General features: G+C 40.1%; 1 protein-coding gene across 2 annotated transcripts in view; it reads left to right on the forward strand.

Annotated features, from left to right (window-relative positions):
• The window catches only part of cdh4 (cadherin 4, type 1, R-cadherin (retinal)), a 241,205-nt gene that overhangs the window by 115,583 nt on the left and 113,392 nt on the right, over positions 1-12,230 (forward strand). The window lies entirely within an intron of this gene.

Below are 12,230 nucleotides of genomic sequence, written 5' to 3' on the forward strand. Positions count from 1 at the left end.
CCGGTGGAAGAATGAAGCCAGCTAGAATCAAACATTAATCAGCTGCTGTTTTATAAGACAGAGGGAGCCTGCTCCCCCCCCTCCTTCTTACCCTTAGCCTGCCCTACCACCAAATGTTAATGTGACTGCCATTACTCATTTATGAGCTGCTCCCTGCTCACTGCCCAGGGCTTGGTGTCCAGGTCCAGGCTTGCTTGCGGGTGCACACTGCAGGTGGACAGCTGTGCCAGGGCATTCAGAAGCAGCAAGGCCAGGTCTGTTTTTAAAAAGAACTGGCCTGGAAGGTGGAGCTTTTTTTGGTTTGTGTTCAGCTGTCTGAAATAGGGTTGGAGAGGTAGTAGGCTTCAAATGTGATGTTGTACTTACAGAAAATAATAGGAGGAGTGACAACACAACATTTAGAAAAACAAAGCAGTCATCAGAACTAATAGGAGCATTTACTCACGTAAGATCAAATCAAAACTGTCCAATTTTTATTCAGTAAATGGGCGATATAATGTGATGTATTCACATTTTGCCTGTTGAAGCTGGACATAAATCTTGCAAAATTGCCTTCGTGGTGAGACTAAGTACCTCACTATGCGCAGACAGGCAGTGTTGAACAGTTAGAGCTGAGTGCTGGTTCTTCGTATCCAGGACACAGAGCGCAGCAGGAGTCATCCTTATTCTTAGTATAGCGACATCAATGAAGGAGAGAACCTCTGCAAAGTGAGACACGCAGACAATCGTTCCTGACGGTGTGCAACGGGGTTGCTTTCAGTGTCATGTTGTGAGGCAGAAATTAATGAAGGAGGGAAGTATGGGCTGTACACGTGTCGAGACCTGTTACAGTACACAGTATGTGTGCAAGGAGAGATAGAAAATAAAGTTAAAGCACTTCTAACACAGTGTGTCACAAGCAAGCAGTGCTTTTCTCGAAGCTGACAGTGACAGTTTGGTACAGTATCTTGCACAAGAGGGCAAGGACTGACGCACCGCAGTGTTGTTACCAAGACTGGGTAGGCTTTCTTTGTTCCTGTGGCGTGCATGTCAGAGCAGGTCGAGTCCAGCGCATTTGTGTTCTATAATATTTTGGTCATTTCATTTTGTGAGGGCATCCATCGTGTTCATCTTTACCTGTGCCAAAGAGGTTATGTTTTTAGTAGCATTTCTGTGCCTGTCATTCTGTCTTTAAACCCAGTAGGTTGAAAAGTCTTGAATGAATTCTGATAAAACTTACGGTACAAGTGCAGAGTGGAGTCATTTTAACAATCCATAAAAATCTGCCTTACAGATCTTCAAGGTCAACTTAATGAATTACACAGGTCTGCAAAAAACAAAAAAATTTTCAGCCGCATGGGATGTTTTTGGTAAATTTGAGGGTTTTTAGGGTGCTGTATCCAAAAGGATCTTCTTTTCCCTCCATCATGTACAGTTTTTTTGCAAAACATGAGGAGTTTACATTTTTAAAAAGTTACAATAAATTACAATTAAGGATGCATAATATTTCAGAGATCCCTTACCTTTCGCTATTAACAAAATAAACCTGTTGGGACATGATCATCTCAATTCGTCGCATTTTCTGTTTGTATTTCTCTTGAGTCTTGCTCTTAGAAATATTAAATGAATGTAACAAATCATTTCGGATTTTGGATGTGGTTTTTGACTCAAGTATAGGATACCAGACTAAAAGGGAAATTGTACGCTTAATTACACTACAAACATGAGTTTTGCAAGAAAACCTGACGAGATGGAATTTTGAAAATCCCGGTTTCAGTGAGTAAAAATCTATAAGAAATAGACAAAAAAAATAGACAAAAAATCCTACGCAGTTTTTTGGTTGCAGACCTGTGTTATTGGTTGAAAATTGACAAAAAGTCTTGTAAGAATCATAGTTTCTAAGTTATAAGTTGTGGTGTGTATTGTCAGCATGTAGAAAGTACCGTTAAAATGTCACATTTGACCTCTGACCTCTCCTTCAAGGTCAACAGATTGATCTGAAGGTGAAAGTGATAATAATGCTATACAGAGCTATTGTTTGCAATGACAACATATAGACATACAATAAATGATATATGGGGATTCTAAATAACATGTTACTTTGAATCTCTGACCTTCTGTTCAAGGTAAAATGAGGTCAAATATTCATAAAATGTATTTTATCTTTAAAACGATGCTTAGAATTCCACTGCTTTTTGCATTGGCAACATTTAGGAAATGACACTGATATGTGTGGATTCTAAATATCACATTATAGATGTCCTGTTTGTCCTCTGACCTCACTTTTACATTTGATATTGTGTTACATCTTTAAAGAAAGTGTTGCCAAGAGAGAGAAAATGAGTTGCCTAGTTAGTTGGAAATATACTGTAGTATGATATTATATAATAAGCTGAAGTTATTTATTTCCAGTTTGCAAATCAATACCTGCCATTTCCTACTCCTACATGAAAAATATATACAAACTAGGGCTGCTCAATTAATCGAATTTTAATCACGATTACGATCTGGGCTTTCAACGATCATTAAAAATGACTGAGCCGATTATTGGCCCCTCCCTCATTTATCCGCGACACCTTAAAGGCCGGTCCGTGAAAATATTGTCGGGCATAAACCGTCCGTGGCGCAAAAAAGGTTGGAGACCGCTGATTAAGAGGACCCGAGGGAAGCTCGGAAAGCTAAGCAGAAGTTATTTGGAGAGGAGAGTGACTGCTGTTGGTTGAAAAGAGAGGTAAAAAAAACTTCAGTGGTGTTGCACACTATTTTATATTATTTTTTAAAGTCATTGTTAACCCTTTAGATCCGGTCAGAGCAGCACGCTCCGTTTTGCGTAACTATTTTTAAATCCCTGTAGAACCTGGACCGCGTAAGCTAGCGCAATAATTTGTTTTGCATATGAAACCAGAGGAGTTGTACTTACATCTGATGCCATCAGCTTGTCCTCGGTCACGGTTTCCTTCCACATAAAGCTTTGCAAAAACTGCATAAAAAGCGCTTGCAGGAACAAAAACATAATATTCCAGAAACACGCTTTGCCGATCCGATCAGCTGTTCGTAACACTTCCCACAGTTAAACAGACGTCAGCGCGAACTGTCACATGTCCGCCATTTCCTGCCCGAAACCGGAAGTGACGTCATTTTCGCGGAAATTGTAGTTTTTTTACTTGTAGGCCTTAAAAGCCTATACTGGTCATGTTTGACTTTTCTGAATAGTTGCTGGGATGCTTAGAATTCGAATTGCACTGCTGGAAATAGTTTATTTTGATGCTGTTTTCTTTGCAAATTTGCATCATAGGATTGTTTTTTCGTTTTTCCTGCAGTATATAAAAATTGATGTATCTCCAAAATAAAACTATGAAGACACTCAAAATAAATTTCCTGTTGTTGTAAACTATTTTTTGCAACTTTTTTGTATTTAAAGTTTTGAAGGATAAGCCTCTTAAATTTCTCCAAGTAGAAATATATGCAAAAAAAAACAAAAATGATTTTCAATTTTTTTTTGTAGTTTATTGCACTTTTTTGCAATTAATGTAGTTACTATGGACTTAATGCATACATATTATTAAAATATGGGCTATAATAGTTGTATAGCAACTTGAAATGCTCCCACAAATGGCACTACAACATGTAAAAATATAATATAAGCTCTGGCGGACTTGGTTCTATGGTAGGTCTTAAAGGGTTAAATAAATATCGTCAAATAATCGAGATCTCAATTTCAGTGAAAATAATCGTGATTATCATTTTTGCCATAATCGAGCAGCCCTAATACAAACTATAATACTATGCCCTTTAAAGTAAATACTGAGTGAGATGCTCTCAGCGGAGGTTTGTACTCTCTGATGGCTTCTTTTTATCGTATGCTTTACAACCAGTCAGTAAAAGAATTATTCTAATTGCACTATTATTGTCAACTTGAAAGGATAACGATAAATTCTTTTGTGTAAAATTAGTAAGTAGTTTCAATCCTTTTGTAGCTCTGCCAAAACAGCAAGTATCTGTTGCATATGTACTGTAGAATGAATGATGCTGAATATCATCAAATGACAGCGATTAATTTGCGAGTATTGCAAAACATGTGTGTCTGCTATGATTTGATGTTGTTAGTTTTCTATTACTTGTGAGTCTCTGTGAGCTTTTGTGCATCAGCGACACCAAAGACGTTGCCTGGTGTGAAGTGGCTAATGATTCAAGAACGCTGCAGATCATCACACAGTTGTGGTTTGCAGGTTGCTTTACTCGTTGCCTCGCCCTTTCCTGCCGCAGCACTAATATATCAATAGAACTCAGTTGGTTACTGTCCAGAAGTCCTTCTCTGTGTCCGTGCATGTTTAATGCCTTCACTAGAATTACTACTCTCGCCCACGTGTTAGCTTTTTAGTGTTAAAGTTCCTCTGTACTCAGCGATATACAAATAGTTTCTCTCTTGAACATAACAGGGAGCTTTGAACAGTATTTTTTTTCCTCCAATGCTGAATATTTTAAAAATAATCAACCTCCAATGGTGTAGCTCGGTCTATAAACATCACCGTTGCACATGAGGAAAAAGCTCATAGAGTTTCATATTTATTTTAAGAAAACTTGCCCAGGGAAGGCGTCTTCTCCTTCATCCCACTCTTGCCTGTGGAACTTTGTGCGTCTGTGGCCTTGGGGGGGTTTTCTCAGCATGCGGCACAAACAGGAAGCATGCAGCCTGTGGCTAAAAGGTAGATGCTTCTAGTAGAGTGTTACAACGCACACATACACACATATACTTCTCTCCTATGGGAGTGCTAATCCCCAAGAGATGAAAGAAGGTTCCCACTGCTCTCTGATCCCTGTGTCCTGCTGTAGCGGTTCATTTGGTGCCTGGCGGAGAGAGACAGGTCCGGTTGATGCTCCCACACACGGTGTCCTTGGCCGAAGAGCAGACAGACTTAGGCCAAGCCCCATGCTGATCCAGAGAGTTCCCCTATTAGAAATCAATGTTCTTTTGACACCCCTTTCATTTAGGTTCTCTGTGTGGTGTGTCTGTATCACCATGGAGAAAGGAAGGGGGAAAAAAGGAAGCAGAGAGAGACACAGGGAGAGAAAGATAGGGAATGTGTATGCATACTGAAGACCTCTTCACACCTTAATGAATGATGTTTTTTCCTCATGGGAAGCCAACTGTTAATGCTAGATTATCTCCTCTCCTCTTCATTATAAGAAAGAGAGTCTTCTGCTGAACCTTAAAGCTTTGGAGTGGTGCAAAAGTTCACTTAGAGTCCATTGACCATGTCTACTTTCATTGTGTTTACACCTGAGCAGGAATTCCTATGTGGGTACGTGCATAGGAAGTATAGCCTCTGCGCTATAGGCACAATAAATTGTTAAATAAAAGCACTTCACTGTCCTTAAATAGGAAGGAAGAAGGGAGATATTTCCTAGCATAAAGCTGCTTTACCTTCTGTGAGGATAAATTTAGCGACAGCCCCCGTCATCTCTGACTATACATAGAACCGCTGCCTCTTCTACTGATTGATTAGGGTCTTTGTGGTCTTTCTGCTCAATGTCATTAATTTTAAAGAACAGATAATAAACTCTAAGGGCCCTTATTCAGCACAACACCACTTAATAGGAAAATTGGCAACCTGTGTCCTCTCCATTTAATCACAAATACAGTCCAGATGACTATCTTTAGTTCTGATTATATCCGTAATCCTCTGCTTCAGTGCCAGTCTAAATGGGAAATAAAAGAATCAGCGGTGAGGCATTGCTCAGTTTTTCTTCACAAAGGTCTGTTCTTCTGCACCTGAATGTCTTCTAAGGCCCGACATTTAGCCAGACCTGCATAAAATCTCATTGTTCTCTATTGTGTGTTTGAGCACTTTGAGAGGGAAGAACAAAGGAGTCGTGCCATTTTGCGAAACTGTAAATGCATGTGAAGAAATTAACCTTGGCTTCTCACAATGTTTGTCTCCAGCTTCGCTTTAGTGTTTAACACTAAACATGGCGTGTTTAAATGTGAAGGTAATACTACGGATGCTGTCAGCAATAGCAAAAAAAAATATGTTTAGCAGCCTCTGGCTTGGTCAACACATTTCCAGACACTGAACCTTGTGATATGTGAACTTTTTGTAACTGCATGTTGCTCTAAAGTCAACATCTAGGGCGACATCTTTATGGACGAATATTGAATTCAGTCTTTTCATCCTTCAAAAAAATGTCAAAGAAAAAAATAGACTGATTTGATAGAAGACGTATACAGTGGCAGAGCTCCAGGTTCAGTTCCTGTATACATGATCTTGTCTAATTAATATATATATGTTTACCACAGCTTTTAATTTTCTTATCTCACTCAACAAAAGGAAAAGCAAATTTCCACACTAGCATTACTGTAATGCAAGCAGTGCAATGTTAACTGAGTGGGAGACAGGTAGGAACTTTGCAAAAGTCGAGAGATAACAATACACGACCTCACTGTATAATATTAATGATCACCATAGCTAATAATGTGACAACACTACTTTGATGTTAAAAACCATTTCCTTTAGTAGTCCGATAAAACTGCTGCTCGCAGAGTAATGAGATAATCCGAAAGCTCGCAGCCTAGTTTCTAATGTTTCATCCTGTTTTGCTCCACTCTTTCATCCCCTCTTTCACCCCCTCTTTCACCTTTGCAGAGCACACCATGCCGTACTTTAACCTCCTGCTAAAACAGGTGGCACTTGTTCTCTCTGCAAAAAGGACACCTTTGTGAGCTCATAAATAACAATGGTGAGCGTTAGGGCCTTGTAGAACACATGGGGGCGGTCACCTCCACACAAGTAGGGCAGCGCTGTCCGTAGAGGATTGGGGTGCATCCTCTCTCGGTCTATCCAAAAGTGGCTACCATCAGCAGGTTTAGAGTATGAGGCGCCTGGTTAATATTTAGGACGAAGCACGCTGAACATTAGTTTTCCCCCAGGCTCTGCTTTCCTCTCTTTCTCTGTGGTGCCAGCTTTTGCGACAGGTGTCTTTTCTGGCCGGGATGTGATAAATGAAAAGCTGTTTGTCTGGAGCAGAAAATTAAATGCACCCTGTAGGGCAACAAAGAAAGAAGAAAAAAAAAAACACACCGCTTCCAGGCGTCTTGAACTGGATTAATCAGATTGTAAAAAGGTGCTCTCTTGAGACCTTCATGAAAAGAACTCTTCCATTAGTCACTCATTAACAACATAATTAAGTACTACAATATTAACTTCCGAGATGAATTTTCCCTTTTGCTTCAGAGTACTGTGATAAGTCATTTTTTATGGCATTGATTAAACCCTCAAAACTCCACTATGTTCATCAGAATGAAATATATTTTTTTTTTCTTTTAAAAAAAAAATATAACTGCAACTACAAGATTTAAAACGGTTACTTTTCACTGGAAGGGATTTTATTTTTTCCAACAAGTCGCTTTTCCAAAAAAGTCATGTTGAGGATTTGTTACAGTTTTTGTGGTGTTCCACTGTGACGCTTCATTTTGATGACTTTTTGTGTTGACGCGATACGTAGCTTTGCATTTATATCAACACGTAAAAATGTAAGTTTTTTGGTGGTTTTTTTGTCATCGTTACTGGTGGAGTTAATGATGCTGAGAGAGACGGGCACCGCTCTGGGGTGGCTGGAGGGATAGAAGACACGTACCTGCTTTCTCCTGAGACACTCATTAAGCAGCACGGTGTTCACATCACATCACATCGCTACTTGGGTCGGCAAAGGGCTACGTTTGTTGCTTATTCATATTTCACTCCGTGCACATGCAAATATTTGCCTTGCGGGGCTTAATAGCGGGCCTAAATGGTCTCTTCAAAGAGTTAAAATAAGCAGCGCCTTACCTTGTTACTGGTGGTTGTGAGATGGTAAATGATAGCACAGTAACGGAAATCGTTGCAGGCAGCTTTCTCCAGCCAACAAAGTCCCACACCATCGCATAAAAATATTAATAGATTTGACATTTCTTGACAGTATTATTAACATAAAACTAACATGTGCATTTATAAACAGAAGTGCTTTTGTAAGAAAAGACTTTCTCTTGGAAAGGGAAGTCTTTTGCTTAAAAGATTTTTTTAAAAACCTGTTTATATGCTGCATTTTTACTTGGAGAGCCCATGCGTTGCAGTGCAATCATGCGCACACATGCACACATGTACAAACATGCCTCCTTATCCTGTCCACCCCCGCACAAAATCACCTGGTAGAACAGAGTGACCTCGTTCTGCCAGAACCCTTCAGTCATCCACAGTGCCCACACACATACACACAGATACTCACAAACAGTGCACACACAACCCTTGCCTCTTAGTTGGCCGTGTTGAGTGCAGGCTCCCAGCGAGCACGCTCCCTCAGCGGATCTGTTAAACAATTAGCTCAACAGTGAACACTGTAATGCACATAATATATACACTAGAAAGGTTAGCTGGCATCATACAACCTACAACATCCTATATTAGGGTGATGACAGAAAATGACGACCCATTAATAGGGATGGGTATCGTTTAGGTTTTATCCGATACCAGTACCAAACCGGTACTTTTGAAACAGTGCCGGTGCTTAAATGGTGCTCGAACCGGTGCTTAAAGAATGGAGAACACAAAATTGGTCCAAAAACCTCTCATGTTCAGCTGTTTTTTTTTGTAAAAAGATAACAATTTTAGACTTTTCTGCAGCTATAGGGGATTTATGGCATCACTCTTGGCTGGAAGCAGTGCTTAAACAATTGAAAAAACAAACTTTGTCCAAAAACTTCTCATGTTTAGCTGTTTTCCACTTTTTCTTTGGTCACTTTAGCCTTTTTGGCCAGGGTGACGGGAGTATCTGCCATCGAACAAGAAGACAGCCGCATGTAGCTACGACGGTGTTTGCTAGTTCATTTTACCTGCATTAATGTAATAACGTGGTTAGCCTACTCAACGTAAATTACACACGAACAACATTAAGCTACTCACGCAGAGAAGAACTGCTGCTGCTGCATCATCATCCGTCATCATTTCTGCTACACTGGCAGGGCTAGGGGCCAGGACTCTACTCTTCGGGTTTTTGGGGGATGCTGCTCCGGGTCAGATAACAGGCAACCCACGCACAGTAGATGTGCACGGTGTGAGGTCTCGCAGCAAGCTATCAAATACGGCGCATTTCTCGGCTTTTAACAAAATGCTATAGGGCTTTGGAGTTGACGTCACGCCGCAATGCATTGTGGGAGCACGGCACCATTTTCGGGGTCTACGAATCAAATCAAACACCGTGTTGGAACGACGATTACAAGATGCTTAAAAGCTGCTCAATAGAGAATGGACTGTATAGAGACCGATTGCGTCCAGAGGCGAAGCGGCGGTACTTGCAGAAAATAGCGTGCATTGGAAATGTGGACCCGTATGAAATACGGCCGTGGAGTAGAAACCCTGAAGACCAACCGCTATTGACGTAGCCTGACATATTTCATACCTTATCTGTGGAGTCAGCGCGTACAAGTCGTCATTCAAACAAAGGTAAGTCAGCTCGAGTGCTGCAAGTGAAATGCGTTTGATTTCCCTGCAAACATTCACATTACTGCAGCATAAATTCATTCATGAGGGGAAATTACAGTGAGAACGTGTGGAGGCTGTTAGGTGGATAACATAGTGAGTTCAGTGCATTGATGAGACACTGTCCTGAAGGATTTAGTTATTCTCTATGGTTAAAGAAATTGCAATGATTTATTAATGTTTATTATAAATAATTCTAATTATACATCTTGCTTCCATGTTTGTATCCTGTGTCACTAAAAATACATTTTATTTTAGTTTTATACTTTGATTAATGACCTGCAGAATCTCCTTATCATATTAAGTGATTCATAATTGTCACTTTATGCTTTCTCCATCTCTAAAGTGATGACATCCTTGCATTACATACTTTAGGTTCATTTTCTGCTGGCAGGTTTTTGACAGAACAGGCAGATTTAGACTATAACCTGCAGCGTTCTATAGATGGACACATAAAGAAATGAAAAATTACATGTATGTGCTAACTTTCTTGACACTTTGTTACATTTATGATAAAGTAGATAAAACACATTTGTGTCGGCCTTGGCTCATAGTTCTTGTCTTTAAATGAACTTTGTCTGTGTGTGTTTCAGGTCCTGCACTCTAAGACTGAATGAACCAGCATTGCAGCTATGGGTCATTGTGAGCATCACAGGGAAGGTTGAAGTCGCCCACTGCAGCTGTATGGCCGGAGTCGCAGAGACCTGCAGCCATGTCGCTGCTCTTCTGTTTAAAGTAGACGGAACAGTGTTGATCTGTGGCACAAGGACTGTTACAGATGAACCTGCATACTGGGTTTTGCTGGGTAATATTACCAAGATACAGCCAGAGGTTGGCCATAAGATAGACTTCTCCTCTTCAGCTGCCCAAAAAAGGCTCTTGATCAAAACATAGACAGACCATCTGTATTGAAAGGTAAAAGGAGCCTCAAAAAAGAAAAACCCCACCTGCTACTGTGGAGGAGTTGTCACTGCTATAATGCCATGATGTTTTATCTAGGGGTCTAGATTTATGCCTGAAGTGCACTGCCGTGTAAATAATTTGCATTTACTGAATATGTACTGACTGAGTCCCACTGTTCAAATGTTGAATAAAGAAACAAACTAATTTTTGCCTCTTTTTTATTTTATTTTATTAAAACCACTTTATAGAACATCACATCAGGTACAATGTAGAATCCATGTCATTGATAGTTTACAAATGACAAAATGTTCACACAAAATCATGAGTGTTTACATGATATCACCCACTACTAACATTATTTACTGTATCTTTTGAAAAAAATACTGCTATTTATACAGCAAAAGACTTAAGAATATTTAACAGGAGCAGGTTTCATTTTCCCTGGTTTTATTATGACACTGTTCACCAAAACGCAGCAAACCTTCACCATCTTATCCAGAAGGGTCACCTCTTCACCCTCACATGGAAGAAGTAATCTGATTGGCATGGTGGTATGTTTGAAGCAGGTCCCTCGTGTAGCGCTGGAAACCAGTCCCGATGTTTCATCCATTTCATCGGCTGGTTTGCTGCAATAATGCCAAATAATTAGCAACTCTATAAATAGAAGGTAGTTCTGCAAAATCACTCAGTAGGATGTTTGTTCTAATTTGCTATGAGCTCAGAGCGCATAGAAAATAAAACTAATAGGCTATAAAGAGTGATATGAACATATTTAGAACTTACCGGAATGAAAATGTCTGGAGCACCAACAGATATTTGGAGATGGAAGAGATCTGCACGTCAGCTCGTCTCACAGCTGCTATCCAGGCTGGACGCCTTCGTTTGGTAACATCGATACACGAGCTGCCTCATGTTGCTTCCGGGTTGGGAAAGAATGAAAAGATAAACCATTTTCAAGCTTATTCCCGTGCCGGTCGTGTGATCGAACATTGCAGCCGACCACACAGCAAGAACGAACCATGGCTATGCTTTCGCTCCTTTTTCACTTAGACCCCCAAAATGGCGGATCGGGCCAAAATCCTTTCCACGCCCACCCCCGTGACATCACGCTCCAAAGCCCTATACGTCGCCAGGTGTTTCATCAGATTCGAGGTGTTTCCTCCTTTGCACAGTATCACCTTATAGCACTTGTTGCAGGCTGCTGAGTTTGCATCTTTTGCTGTGAAGTACAGCCAGACTTTGACCGCTTCGCCTTGGGCATTTTTAATCTGTAGCTCTGCTCTAAAAGAACGTACGTACCTGGGCCCGCCTACGACGCTTGCAAAGGTAAAATGATTGGCTAGAATCCAAAGTGTATGACATCTCAAGAAAAAAAAAAAAAAAAGCACCGAAATAAAGCACCGAAATGTGCGCTGCTTTTCGGTCTGGCTACCGGATACTGGTACCCATCCCTACCCATTAATGAGTTAAAAGGAGGTGTTTTCAAGATTTTAAAAATTTCCCTGATTGAAATCATTTTTGCCAAGCATTTTACTTTGAGATATATGTATGGATGTCAGTCACCTTATACCTCATATTGTAAAATGCCAACACAGTCATAATTGTGAATTCAAACTTAAAAGATTGTTTCTACATGAGAAAAAAAAACTGTTCCTGAAAAACTCAGTTTTACTACTATTCCTACTATACATTCACCATCACTGATTTGCTCACTGCCATCTTAAATAAAAGACACTAAAATACCAACTTAAGATGAGTTGGGTGAGAGGACACCTTTACTGTAGACATAACATTTCCTTAAAAATAATTAAAGTGCTTTACTTTGAAAAGACTGGA

Source organism: Aulonocara sp. 'chitande type north' Nkhata Bay, linkage group LG5, assembly GCF_057382095.1.
Source record: "Aulonocara sp. 'chitande type north' Nkhata Bay isolate Kocher_YH1m ecotype deep benthic linkage group LG5, A_spYH_male_GT1.1, whole genome shotgun sequence".
NCBI lineage: Eukaryota > Metazoa > Chordata > Actinopteri > Cichliformes > Cichlidae > Aulonocara > Aulonocara sp. 'chitande type north' Nkhata Bay.